We start from the raw sequence: 14986 nt of genomic DNA, 5'->3' as shown, positions 1-14986 counted from the left end.
ATATATTGATACAAACAAGTGTTAAACTATCCAACTGTGATTGAGTGTGTGTTTATTCCTGAGTAAAAAAAGGGGCAAGAGAACATTTTCACAACTGAGGAATATATTGGTTAGGGAAGGACAATAACTTTTAAATGAAAAGAAACCAGAAAAGCTATCCATTCTATCTCTGTAGCTATTCATTATAGCACTTTAAGTCTTAGGTAGGGCAATAAGTTAGCTGAAGGACATTGGGGATACAGTTTACAGTTTGAAAAGGAAGAAGTCAAAGTATCTTTATTTGCAGATTCTATGATAGTATAAAAGTTCCACAGAGGGACAGACTCTTGTAGTTAATAAAGATTTTCAGCAAAGTTGCAGGATATAAACTTAACTCACAAAATTCAGCATCTTTCCTATATACAAATGGCAGACAGAGAAAAAAATGAAATACACCCTAACTTCTTTTTTTTTTATAAATAAACAAGTGCAAGTTTTATTAAAAAAATGAAAATATTACTAAAAATAAAAAAATGAAGTACACCACTTTCAAGAATAGTCTTAATAAATAAAATATAATGCAGTAACAAGTGAAAGATGTATATGATTAAAAACTTTAAGACATTGAAGAAAGAGACTGAAGAAGATATCTGATGATGGAAAGGACTAGAAGCTTCTTTCTTGGTTGCATAAACCCCAAAATGACTAATTTCAACTTTAATAGTGATTGCAGTTATTGAGAGAGGTGTCATATTAAAAGCTGGGACCAGCAAGAAATAGATAAAGAGACTCTGTAGACCATATATGAGTTGTACTGGGTTTCCAGTTAACAGTGCCTAGAGATATCCCTGCTTCATTTACTGGCTAGAGAACAGTTCCCAGAACTTCTGTCCTTGGTATCTATATATGCAAGGTTTTGTCCTCATAACTGCTTTTCTGGAATGGAATCTAGAAACATCACTTTTATAATATCCCTGTGACTTTGTCAGTAATATAAATATAATACTTACCTTCCCATATTTTTTTATTTTTTTTATTGGATATTTTATTTACATTTCAGATGTTATCCCCTTTCTGCATTCCCCCCAACCCAGGAACCCCCTATCCCATTCCCCTTCCTTCCGCTTCTATAAGAATGTGCCCCATCCCCCACACACTCCCAAATATGAGCAGAAAACTGTTGACTCCCCTATTAATCACACAGTATATCCTGCTTTTGATACACAAGGCACTAAAATTCAGTTATGAAGGGACAACAGATAGAGTCTCAGATGGTTTTGAAGGAAAGAAGAAAGTGGATAGATTCTTTCAGAAACTAACTGTGCAGTGATCCAGCTAGAGATCCTACTTTGAAAATCTCTTTTCGTCATGGGACTTTCAGTGGCCGCATTTGTCATTACAAAGGTGAGTCATTTTGAGATTGTGTTATTGGGGTGTGAAGATATTAAAATCTTAGCAATGCATCCCACAGAGTTGAACTAGCAGTAAAACGACTCATAGTGATGATGAAACTTTTTCCATCTCATTGCATCTAAAACAAGAAAAAGTTACATGAAAGTGTAATGTATATGCCTTTTACAAAGAGGAACATCTTCATTTCTCTTTGAACATTAAAAACATTTCTATTCAGATACATTTTCATAAGTTAGCTATGGAGGATGATGAGACTCAAGATGAGGTTGTTACTTTATACAGGGTGTTTCCAAAACCCATCTCCACCCAACCTAAAAGGGGGGACTTCTGCCCCTAGACCAAGCAGAGAAGGGTCACCCAGAACCCCCTCTGACAGGCAATCTGAATTCTTGCTTAGGCTGCGAGGCTAAGCACTGCAAGGGAATATAAATAAAAGATAAAAATATCTCTCTGGGTTCTCTGAGGGACAAGCCTGACTGCATAGGGGTTGATGTCATAAGTATCCCCTCTCCAGGAAAAAGACATCAGGACAGGTATGGCCCTCATGCTTCACTGGACAATGACAGGGGTACTGGAGCCATCACAAGGTCCTCTTCAAATACTGGAGGTCAGGCCTCTATCCCCGACTTCACAAGATTAGAATCGCCACAGACCTTCTAAACTTAGAGAAGGGAGGAGATGTCAGGGGCAGCCCTGCTTACACACTGAAGGCCTAACATCAACCATAGGCCTAAAATCTGCAATAGGCCTGTCATACATGTATACTAACACCAAGTCTTGGGTCTCAGTGGAAAAACACTGAAACAGATGGCTATAAGTTATTGTAAACAGGCAGTTTTTGTGGAAATTTACAAGCCTGAGTAGTCATAGACCTTGTAAATATGTATCCTTGGCAGACAATACCAACTTAGATAAGGTCAAGCGAGTCATAGGCAGAGTCATAGTGACCTGTCCCCTGAACCTTCACCCAGCCGATACCCAGTTCTGAAGATATCTGTATTCCCCCTGAACACCCACACTCCAGTGTCATTCCCTTCCCCACATCCTGCCTTTCTGTGTTTATAACCCCTGTGTGAATGAATTACGATTTGAGAAAAAGTAAATTATAAAAAAAAAAAGTTAAAAAAAAAACCAAAACATTTCTACAAAAACTGTGAACATCAGGGCTGATGGAGAGGAGTCTGTCAGTGTCAGTACAATATCTAATTTGCTACTTATTTCTTCCTAGCAGTTTACAATAAAAGCCTAAGCAAACCCCTTTCTATTTAAAAGTTTCTGCAAGCTGTAATCAGGACAGATCCCTTGAGGGTATCACAAGAGTAAAACACAAACATTTGTATTTTAAATGTGATTCACCAATTTAGAATTCTCTAGTACCAAGACACTTGATCTTGATTGGATGTAGTACACAGGTTCCACATACACTCATCTATGAAGTTTTTCTTTTTTTAAAACTTTATTCATTAAAAAAAATTATTTATTATTTTATTTATATATATTTCAAATGTTATCTGCCTTCCCGGTTTTCCCTCCGCAAACCTCCTATCCCACCCTCTCCCCCTGATTCCATGAGGGTGCTCCCCCACCTACTCACCCAGTCCTGCCTCATAGACTTCTAGATTTAAACACTCATAGGTCTTTGATAGACTGCTTTCCAATGATAGAATAGACTTCTATTATTCTCTTTCTCTTGGTTGGTCTGACATTATTTCTTTTAGTTTGAGTGATTACTTCAACACAAAACACTAAAAGAGATCCAACTTTGAAAGGTGGTTTTATTAACAGTTTCAATTGTCTCTGCCAAGTATACCCTAGCAGAGGGAGATAAGGAAGCTGATAGAGGGGAATTCTTAATGAACTTAATGATTCTGAATTCATTTCAGAATTCAGATGTTTGCTAGTTACTATGTCAGATGATGGATCAATAGAGCACATAAGATTAAGAATACTGTCAGAGTATGAGCAAACATCAGAATACAAAAGGTATCTCCTAGTAATGGTATCTTGTCAAGTGATCTCAACTAAACAAAACTGAATATGTTTTCCACCCCATGGGAGACAACTTTTCTAAGCACTTCTCTAAAGAGGTGTTCTTAGCAAGTTAACAACAGCTTCTGTCACTGTGGTTGCATTAAAACAGGCTGGAACCTGAGATGAGGTAATTAAGTCTCTAAAATATTGATCTGTTAAAGCTAAACAGTCAATGTCATAGAAAGACTATTAGCTTAAATTGATGTCCTGTGTTCTATTTTCTATTATCACAGCAGAAGACTTTTAACAATGTAGGGTTTAATAATTTTGTCATTGTGAACCCTCGGAGTTACAGAATATGTATACACTTCATATTTTTATTTGTTTTTAACTATTAGGTATCAGAGAAATTAGAACTTAGCACCTACATTATTATAATTTAATCACAGAAGTCATGATGTGTCAAATTTTCATCTTACTGATCTAGCTTTTATTCATATATGTATGTTTATTACCTATTCTATTCTTTATAATAGTATTTTGATCAGAAATGGGACATAAAATGTTAATCTCAGAATATTAAAAAAAAGCTTTAAAATTTCCCCTTGATGTTATAGCTGTTGTAAAACCATTGTACAATGTTTTCCAAGCTGGTGCTGACACTAGTACAAATGGATCTACTATGCTGCCTCCATACCACATAAAGCTATGTGTATTACATTAATAGCAATGGTAATTGGCATTCATAGGTTTCTTTTGTATATTTCTATCATTATTTTAGACTGCACTTTGTGTCTTTTTTAAAGAGTTTAGAGTAATACATTTCTGCCAGGATTTGCATCATTCATCCCATTTTCACTATCTCTTGATTGTACCAAGAGGCCTGTTGAAGACTGTGAGTGAAACTCAGAAATACAGATTTTCCACAGCTTGCGTAAAGACTGAGATTTCATTTCCAGTACTTAAAAAAAGAATCAAGAAAAGAGAAAAACCAAAGTGCTCCATTAAATGGTTCTTTTGTATGACTATCTTACAGATAATGTTAATACAAGGTCAAGGGTGTTGAATAATGTGTTTCTGAAGCTATATCCCTGTTTGTGAAAGGACGGGAGGCTGTGTATCCATACTATCATAAAACATACGGTTTGATTTGTGTTTATTTACATTTGCAGAAAGTTGTGTGCAATAAATCTCTCTACATTCATTCACTCCTTGTAAGGTTTTTAAGGTCCATTACCATTCTTGTAAATGCAATCTAATTTGTTGCTTCTTATGACTATAGTGTTTTATGATATATGACTACCTCTCCAGTCTTCCATGATATATCTTTTATTATTGCAAGTCTTGTATCTTAGACTTGGACATGGTAGCACCCGTCATTTCCCTCTTCACATATAGTGTGTGTTGGTTGTTTTTGTGTATCAACTTGACACAAACTAGAGTCATCAGAGAGGAAGGGGTCTCAGTTGAAGAATGCCTCCAGGAGATCCAGCATTTTCTCTATTAGTAATCAATGGAGGAGATCCCAGCCTATGGTGGGTGGTAGCATCCCTGAGCTGGTGGTCTTCGGTTCTGTAAGAAAGCAGGCTGAGCAAGCCAGGTGAAGCAATCCAGTTAGCAGCATTCTTCTATGGCCTCTGAATATCTCCTGCCTCTAGGATCCTGCCCTATTTGAGTTTCTGTCCTGACTTCCTTTAATGATGAACAATACTATTAAGCCTAATAAATCCTTCTCCAACTTGTGTTTTGGTCATGGTGATTCATCACATCAATGAAAGCTGTAACCAAGACAGTGTTATGATGAGCATGTCTGGAAGCACATCCTTATTTTTATTTTGTATAAATCATTATTGATTTTAAAGTTTCCTTAAAGAGTTTTTAGTTGTAGTGTATATACATAAAACTTACCACTTAGGCACATCCTTCTAAATACCAGAAAGCTTTTTGGGACAAAGCAACCTTGGAGTGAGATCATGAAGCCATAAATCATACATTTGATTTTTTTGAACCTGTTACATTGCTTTCTGCTCAGGAAAAAAAAAGGCTCATTATTATTCTCATTCCAGTGCACCAATGTTCAATTTTTCAACATTAGGTATTTTAATTTTCTCATTTATTCTGTTTTCTTGAGCATATTTTTCATTGCTTTCATTAAAGTTTTCTACAAAATTGACTTCATACCTCAAATGAGCTTCCTGTAGTTTTCTATGGACATTCAACGTTTTTTCTTTTATCCAAAGATCTTTGAACATATAATTTCTACATTATTTCATTACTATCTTTGAAGTTGTGAATACTTACTGCCAATTTTTGCATGCTTATTATTTATAAACATCCTTTAGAAAATATACATAGTTTTTATTTCCCTTTTATTGAAAATAGATTATTTTCTTATATACTATACCCCAAATACAGTTTCCCTCCCTCTATTTGTCCCAGTTCCTCTCTTCCTCCCTCTCCTATGGTCCTACTCCCTTTTGGTCTCTCATTTGGAAAGAACCGGCTTCTATGAGATAGCAACAACAAATATGACAAAATGAAATATAATAAGATGAAGCAAAAATGACTTATCAAATTTTGAAATGTTGACCCAACAGTAGGAAAAAAGTTCCAAGAACAGGCACAAGAATTAGAAGACCCTCTTGTTCAAACACTCAAATGTTTGATAAAAATATGTAGGCCCTATGCTTGCTGCTTAAGTCTGTGAATTCTTACGAGCTTTGATTAGTTGGTTCCGAGGTCCTTGTTCTTATGTTGCCCCCATTCCTTCTAGTTCTTATAATCTTTCCTTCTCTTTTGCAGGGTTCTCTGAGCTCTGAGGGGAGGGATTTAATGAAGATATCCCATTTAGATCTCTGTGTCTCAATGGCCATTTCTTTGCATAATGTCTGGCTGTGTGTTTCAGTTGGATGTAGCTGGACATGCCTTTAATCCCAGCACTTGAGAGGCAGAGGCAGGAGAATCTCTGAACTTAAGACCAGGCTGGTCTAAAAAGGAAAGAAGTTTTGTGTTGTCAAGTCCATTTTAAAAAGTATAATATTTTAATATACTCTTGGAAATCCCATACATGTATATAATATTTTTTACCATATACACATCCTCTATCTCTTCCTTTCAACTTCTTTTGAACCCTCCACCTAATACATCCCTCCCAACTTTGTGTTCTTTTTTGCTTTTCACTGTATATATATACTAAGTCTAATTAGTACTACCCATATATGAATGGATGTGAGGTCATCCACTAAAACATGGGTAACATACTAATGGTCATATCTTCAAAGCAAAATGATTCTCCATCTTTAAGTAGCAATCAACTGCCCATTAGTTTCTTAATTGGGGTGAGTTCTCATGAACTTTACCATCATTCATGCTGGAACTTTTACACACTGGTCATGTTTAGGACTTGTTTAGATAAACCATGCTTACTGTAAGTTCATGAGTCCAATGGCCAGGTCATGTCCAGCAGATAGCGCTTCAGAGCACTCCTAACCCTCTCTATGGTTTCTACATTCATTTCACTCCCTTTCCATGCTTTTCTTTGACCCTTGGGGCCAGGGTTGTTGTCAATGTCTTTTAGAACTGAGTACCCATAGTTATTTTATTCTCAATACTCTGACCAGTTATGTCTTTGTACTAAATGCTGCTCACTGCCCAAAAGAAGCTTCTCTGATGAAGATTGGAACAACACCTATCTATGGATATAAGTAGAAAGCATTTGATTATACAACTACTTAGTAAAGCATCCTCCTGGAGCCTACAATCTTTCAATCCATGAGCTTTGACCAGGTGTACATTACCAGAAGTGAATGTCCTCCAGTGAAGCAGACCTCACATTTAACTAGAGACCAGTTGGTTAATCCCATAACAGTCATGCCATAATTGCCCCAGAATCACATCTTGCTTGGAAAGTCAGTTTTGTATTATGAAGCATCCAGTGCTGGTTATGATAATTGGCCTCTCTTCTCTTCAGGGTCTCATGTAGGACCTTCTGGAACCCTGAAACTTAGCCAGCTGGAAAGAAAATTTCCAATCAGTTGTGAATTGATTTTTTTTATGTACTTCAATTAGAGTATGTGGTGCCATTATTAATGGGAAATTACTCTTTAGTTATAAGGCACAACCAAGAGCACTTGAGATTGTTTGTTGTTTTGGTGGTGTCTGGCAGTTTCCTGACCAATTGACTCAGAGAAGTATTGCATGTCTGACACTGTGATTACCATTTAATAACCCATGACTTCTGGGACCAGCCCTGTCTCTCATGGAAAGTGCCTCCATTTACGCACATTTTATTCAGTTATGTTTTATAATTAGTACACAAAGTAGTAGGTTTCTATGAACATCCATTGCTTTTGACATTATAGACTTGTGGACAAATCTTTAAAAATATATACCTACAAACTTTGTAAAAGTTCTCTTACATTTTCTTCGGTATGATTATTTTTCTATCTTTACATTGGAGTCTTTGTTTATTTAGTACATAGTTGGATGGAATTAAAAGGCAAAGGCGCTTGTGGAGGGGAAACTGGGAAGGGGGCTTTTTTTTTTACATTTGAAATGTAAATAAATAAAATAACCAATTAAAAAAAGGTAAAGGCACGGCTCTCTCTTTCTTCATAGAGTAAGCTAATCTTTTAAAAGATAAACTACACAATCCATACCCTCCTATTAGTTTTTAGAAATATCTTTCTCTTATGGCAGCTTTTATATTAAAGAGATCTATTTATGCCATTGTGATATAATGATAGCATTTTCAGTTTCTCAGTGAGTTTTATACCTTTTAAGTGCGCTATGGTTTAGTAATAAGTGTAATGTCTGATGGGGCTTGTCTCCTTTCTTGTTCTCTCATAAAGCTGATAGCCTATTCTTTGGCTTTTATTCTAGATAAACTTTAAAATGAGTTTGTTTAATCCTTCTGGCTATACTCTCTATGGTTTTGTATTGAATTCGCAGATTAATCTAGAAATAAAATAGCTCTTGTATACTAACCCCCATGGTGTATTGCTTAATTTATTAAAATTTTATTTTATGTCTTTTAATGTATTTAAGATACTTCCTGTGGAAGGCTTTGTGCATTGACTGTTGAACTTATTTCCATGCACTTTTCTTCAGTTAATGCTATTGCTGGTGATGTCTTATTTTTTGAGTGTACATTTTGTAAATTGAATGTAGTAAGTCAAAGGATGTTATGTGTTGGCAAGAATAAGTGATGGCAATGTGTATATGTATTCTATTATCACACTGCATTCTGTAAATATTTGTGAATGTAATAGCAATAATTAATAAAGAAAGCACACATGTCAGGTTAGATATATTTGTAAAAGTATGAAATAAATGCTTTATATGGATTACTGCTCAGCAGAAATACATTGTGTTCATTTTTGCTGGCTTTTTTTCCCACATAGCACCAATCGTTCTTCTTACTGAATGCTAGAGACTAGCCTCCTTCAAATCTCCTTTCTTCTTTGTTTTCCCTTTTTTTTCTTGGATATTTTATGTATTTACATTTTAAATGTTATCCCCTTTCCTGGTTTCCCCTCCAGAACCCTCCTCTCTACCCCCCCCCCACTTTTAAGAGGATGCTCACCCTCTCTGCTTCTATGAGGATGTTCCCCCTCCCACCCTCCCATTCCCACCTCACCTCCCTGACATTCCCCTATAGTGGGGAATCAAGCTTTCATAGGACCATAGGTCCCTCCATGTGTACTCTTTAGTTAGTGGTTTAGTCCCTAGGAGCTCTGGGATATCTGGTTGGTTGATATTGTTGTTCTTCCTATGGGTCTCTAAACCCCTTCGACTCCTTTAGTTCTTTCTCTAACTCCTTCATTGTGGACCCCATGAAGTCCAACAGTCGGTTGCAAGCATCTGCCTCTGTGTATGTTAGGCTCTGGCAGAGCTTTTTAGGAGACAGCTACAACAGGCTCCTGTGAACAAGCACTTCTATGGATCTGTAATAGTGTCTGGGTTTGGTGTCTGCAGATGGGATGGATCCCCAGGTGGGGCAGTCTCTGGATGGCCTTTCCTTCAGTCTCTGCTCCACACTTTGTCCCCATATTTCCTTTAGACAGGAGCTCTTCTGGGTTAAGAATTTGGAGATGAGTGGTCTCCTTTTAACAAGAGTGATTCACATGAGGTTTAAAAGTTAGAAGGAAAGAAAGCAAAGAGCCATTTTTTTTTTCCTCTGTAGGTTATGACACTCAGAAGAGCCTCTGATCACACCATGCAGCTGATAGGACTCTCTGTCTTGCTACCTGTTCACAAATTCCCATATTCTGTCTATACACATGCAAGGAGTTTCTTAGGTTTCCTACAAGTTCTGGCTTTTCTCCTGCATCATATTTCCACTCTTTAAGAAACATTTAACTTCCTGTACCAAACTCATTGTTTATATCTGACATACAGTGATTCTGTTTTTTTGTTCTTTTCTTTTTTTTTTTGACCAAAGGCTGACTGATACAGCCATATTGGTGTCTTTTATTTAAATACTTAAGAACCCCCCTAAACACATAAACTTATTTTACAAAAACACAGGGCTTAAATTAAAAAAAAAAAGTAAGTTACCAGCCTTGGGAAATTTTTGGTTAATTCATGCCCTAGATATGTTAGCATTAAACAATTTGTCCATATTTTTCATGAGGAGAGAAACAAAAGAGAATGATTATGCTATTTGACCTTTTTTTCCCATTAAAACACTATGAAAGCAGATAACCCAGTTACAATCCACAGACTCAGTGAGGTTAGGTAAGGAGGAGTCTAGGGTGAGGGGTTCATAAATCTCCCATGGAGGGGAAGGTAGAATAGATCTAGATTTTAAAAAGTGCATTGAGGGTAGGTGAGGACCGGAGTAGGGTTATTGTGTTGGGAGTGGGAGATGGGGTGAAGGGAGAGAGTACAGGGAAAGACATCAGTAATTAGGTGGGGAACACTTAGGAGATGTTGTGGAAACCTAGTGCAGTGGATACTTTATGGAATCTATGAAAATGATCCTAATGAGGACTTCTAGTAATAGGAGATTCAGTTTTAGCTAGCTATCTCTTGTCATCAGGCAAGTGGTAAGAGTGGGTTGCATTCAATTGAGTTGTTGTCTAAGGAGTAGGGGGGAGGGTCACATGAAAACACCCAAACAAAGAAGGCTGTTTCTAAGACAAAGAGTTGTTCTCCCAAAACCAACAGTGGAACTCCATTGCTGAGGACAATGACCACACAACTCACTGAACACAGAGTAGTTAAGCTGGTACCTACGTGGAACATTCTGGTCTCTTTAGTGCAGAAAGGTACTCTGTAGGCTACTAGAAGATAAATGTGGGCACCAAGACACCCACATTAAATAATTACCTCGACAAACTTGAATTAAAGAATTTTTACTTTTGAAATGTTTCAGGACCTCAAATGGCTCAGTTTATACAGGTAGAGTGATAGAGACTCATCCTGAAGAGTCTTCCCTGATGGGGAAGTTTGAATGTTCTGTTTTCCATGCAAGGGAGTAGGCTGCTTAAAGACAAATCACTTTCATTTCTCCAATAGAACGTGAATTCTCTATTGCAAAATCAAGCCATATTTATCATTGTAGCCCTGTACTCACTAATAAACGATATAAGGCAAGTGTAGAAAGGCAAGTTAATGGAGATGGGCTCATTAGGTTAGTAAATAAATGCACACAAATTCCAGATATCCATGGGGCAGCTTCAATTATTTCAGCAACAAAGGAGCAGCATCGTTGTGATGTTCTCTCTCATTTCTATTGACATTGATCATGTTTTCTCCTGCGGGAACATATGATCTGTTCCTCCTGAACTACTGCTCCTATCATGAAGAGCTTTCCAGTCCTTACAGCACCATTGTTCAGTGAATGTAACTTTTCTAATTTAATTGAAGGGCATCTTGGCCAAATAATCTTGGCAAACATAGACTTTCAAAAGGGAGATGATTGACTTAACCCAAATTCTAACCTCATGTTCACTGGTGATGAGCTGGATGTTCTTTTCCTGAAATGGGAACGAAGCATGATGTCTCCTGTTACCATTTTTAATTCAGACTGGAAATATAATCAAGTCCAGTGAGACAGTGAAAGGAAAGAGGGCATATGTACTTGGAAGGAAGAAGTAAAGCTGTCTTGGACTGCACTGAACGTGATGGCCTTTACGTCAAGTCCACAAATCAGCTCAGAGTTCCTGGAAAACAGAGCAGGAGCCTCAAGGTCACAGCTAATAATAAATCCAGCTGGCAAAAATAAGCTGTTGGGTTATATACTTAGGGCTACATAGTTGCATTTTACAATTTAAAATACCACCCATGATTGCAATGAGAACAAAAAAATCTTATCTATAAATGTAACAAATTATGTACAAAATCCGTATGCAGAACATTTTGGCTCTAATGAAAGAAATAAAGAAGTACTGTGTGCTAGATGATAAAGTTGAACCAATAGAAACATGGGCTACCATTTGTGGTGCTGTCATTCTTCCACAGACTACTTCATCATCGTAGGCAGGCTCCCCAGATCCCCCCAATCACTTAGACTTCAGCTTTCATCTATGACAACTGAATAGTTTCAGCTCAAATTCTTTCATCCATTCTTCTCTGTACTCCTACACACCAATAGATTGCATCAAATACTAGCAGAGTTACTAACAACTCAAAATTGTGTCGGAGGAATGATTCCAGTTCTTTTAAGGTCTTCTAGGAGACACCAGAGCTGTCCAAAAGATTCATTGTTTGGTCCACCCAACACTTGCAGATAGGGTCCCTTTGTATGAGACTGTGGGTGGGTGAGAGTTTAGCTTCTGTTAGTACCAGTTGGCATGCCTATGTGATCTAATCATATTGACTACTTCCTGCCTTTCACATATTCCTACTTGCTTGACTCTTAGTCTGACCCATCCCCAATTTTTCATTTAAAATACCCCATCAAATTGGCATTGCTGTTTTAACTCCTATCTGGCGTTTTCATTGGCATATATATAGAGAGAATCTAAATTAGCAAATGTATGAACATGTTTTTTAAACCTCGAACATTCATTTAATAAAGCCCTCTTTGCATATATGATTAACTTAAAAGAAGAGGGCATGAACTTAGGAAGAAGTATATTGAGGGGTTTCTAGTCCAGAGTGAATAGGGACGACTAAGGGTGTAATATGATCAAAATACATTGTATAGATGTAGGAAATTTTAAAAGAATAGGGTTTTTTGCTTTTTGTTTTTGTTTGTTTGTTTTGTCTTTAGCAAAATGCAAAGCACAAAACTCAACTGAAACTAATGAACCAACTCACCAGCCAACCAAAGGCCTAAATGTTCTGTAGATGGGGGATCATTTGTGGGAGTGCAGTGACATCAACTAAAGAGGTCAGGGTATTACTTCTAACCTGACTGGACAGATTTCTTGAAAGTTGATTGGGATAACTTTCAGATGAGGAGTAGGGGATAAGCAATTTGACTAAGACTGAAAGTGATCAGGCGTAAGGCTGGAGGATCCTCCTAAGCTAACAGGGGTCTTATTAAGACTGGGACATAAAGGCAACATAAGGATAAACAGTGAAGTCAAAAGTCAAAGGTTACTTGAAAAGAATGGTGAGAGAAGCCTGAATAATTTTGTCAATGAAAATTTTTGTTCAAACTAACCCAACATGTCTGTAACAGGGGAAACTGGCTTTGTAATAAATGGGAGTTCTACTATCCATCTGTGTGTGTGTGTGTGTGTGTGTGTGTGTGTACTGCTATTCTTTAAAAGTTCTTAAGCTTTTTTCTTTTAGAAAAGTCAAGATAGGTTTTACACTCCAGGTTTTTCAGAGGTAATGCCATACTCTGCAGCCCTTCTAAGGGCACAGGTTTCAGAGAAGTGTGACTCTATTATTTCTGGCTGGTGTCTGATTGCTCCAACAAAGTTAACTTTGGAACATCTGTGTCCCAAATACAACCAACCCATGCAGAGATCACAAACATAACAGGCTTCTGAGTGTTCTATATTTATGCCAAGAATTTTGCTCAGCCATTTCCCCTTTCCTGGTATTTCCTGCCTTCCACATTAAAAAAAAAAAGTGAAAGTTTAAGTAGGCCCGAATAAATTAAACTAAGACAAAATGGAGATTATTGTAAAGTCTTCTACATCCTGCTCTCACTGTACCCCCAAAGAAGTACCTTGTAAATGTTCAGAATGATGGAGAGAAAAAAGGTCTGGAAATGAAATTCTTGGCTCTCTGAAGGCAAGAATCCCAAGGGAAAGATGGCTGGGAAGATGTTAGAGGGCTAGGTGACTGACCACATTAAAAGTGATGAGCCTTTCTCATTTTTCACCCCAGGATTGTAGTCAATGGGAAAAAAAAGCTCAGTCACTTCTTTCCAAGCAGCTAGATTGCTTATGAGTGATTGGCCACTGAGCTACTTCCCTCTGAAGGTTTTACTGGGGCTGCTGAATGTAATGGAGGAGAGGGTAGTGCCCTGGCTGAAGAGCATGTGTCTATGAATTAATCACAGACATCTTCATTGCTCTTTTTACATTCTACCATAATTTGTTCTATAATGACACTACCTCTGCCATTGAAAGAGGTCTAAAGTTGCAAGACAAAGAACAGCAGAGGAAAGTCTTGTGAACAAATCCTGCCTAGATTTAGACTAAGTGAGCACAGGAGATATTTACTGATTGCTTTCTATGTCCTAAGTGTTCCAAGGGCTTTTGACTTATCATTTTATTCACAATACATAGATGAATTGTTCTCATGAATATCACTTGGAAGAGAGTGACAAACTTACTAATTAGGTTGTGAAACACACACAGACACACTTAAAACAAAATCTAAACCAATTTGATGTACTCTATTTTATTTGACATTTGGAAACATTTCAATTATTAAATAAACCAACCCTCTAGCAGACTATTATATTAGGCGCTGAAATAGACCTTGGCATTGTACCTAGAATAATGTATGTTCATCAAGAACTGTGACTTGCACTGGAAATCTAAAAGGAAACACATCCTCATTTTCAGTAGATAGGGTTGTGTTAATAACAGTGTCTAACCAGGCAGGATTGAAAGATGTAGCAGGTGATATTCTAATCTAGATAACACCGCAGTGGAGTGGTTTCTTCACGTTGCCCATAAAATTAATCAGCATGCAGAAAAGGTCCAACCCCAAGAAGATAAATGGCTTAAAGGAATTTGATTACTGCTAGGGAGTAATTGGGTTCATGTAATTAATGGCTGAAGAATATAAAGAAAACAGGATATTATTCAAAGTTGAAACTTGCATTTAGGTAAAGAGAGTACTGATTGTTAAAAATTCAGAGTCTTGAAGACATTTTTCCATCACGGGCATATGCAGAAATGCTGGGCTTCTTACTTAATAATTAATTGTGATAATAGTAAGTCACTTGAAGGCTGCTCATGGGAATACAAACAGCTGTAGCCATTTTGATCTTTTGTTCTCTCCCCATGTTCTCTTAGGCACTTTCTAACTAGATGTCTTTCATCATCTTTATTTTTGAGATTAAAATAAAATTACATCATTTCTCTCTTTCCTTTCCTCCCTCTAAGCCTTCCCATGCACTGCTTCTTGCTCTCTTTCAAATCTTGGCCTCTTTGTTCATTAATTGTTGTTGCACATATATATGTATATGCTGACCATTTGGTAT

The sequence above is a fragment of the Grammomys surdaster genome, unplaced genomic scaffold (assembly GCF_004785775.1).
Source record: "Grammomys surdaster isolate TR1022 unplaced genomic scaffold, NIH_TR_1.0 229, whole genome shotgun sequence".
In the NCBI taxonomy this organism is placed as follows: Eukaryota; Metazoa; Chordata; class Mammalia; order Rodentia; family Muridae; genus Grammomys; species Grammomys surdaster.
This window is presented reverse-complemented; position numbering follows the sequence as displayed.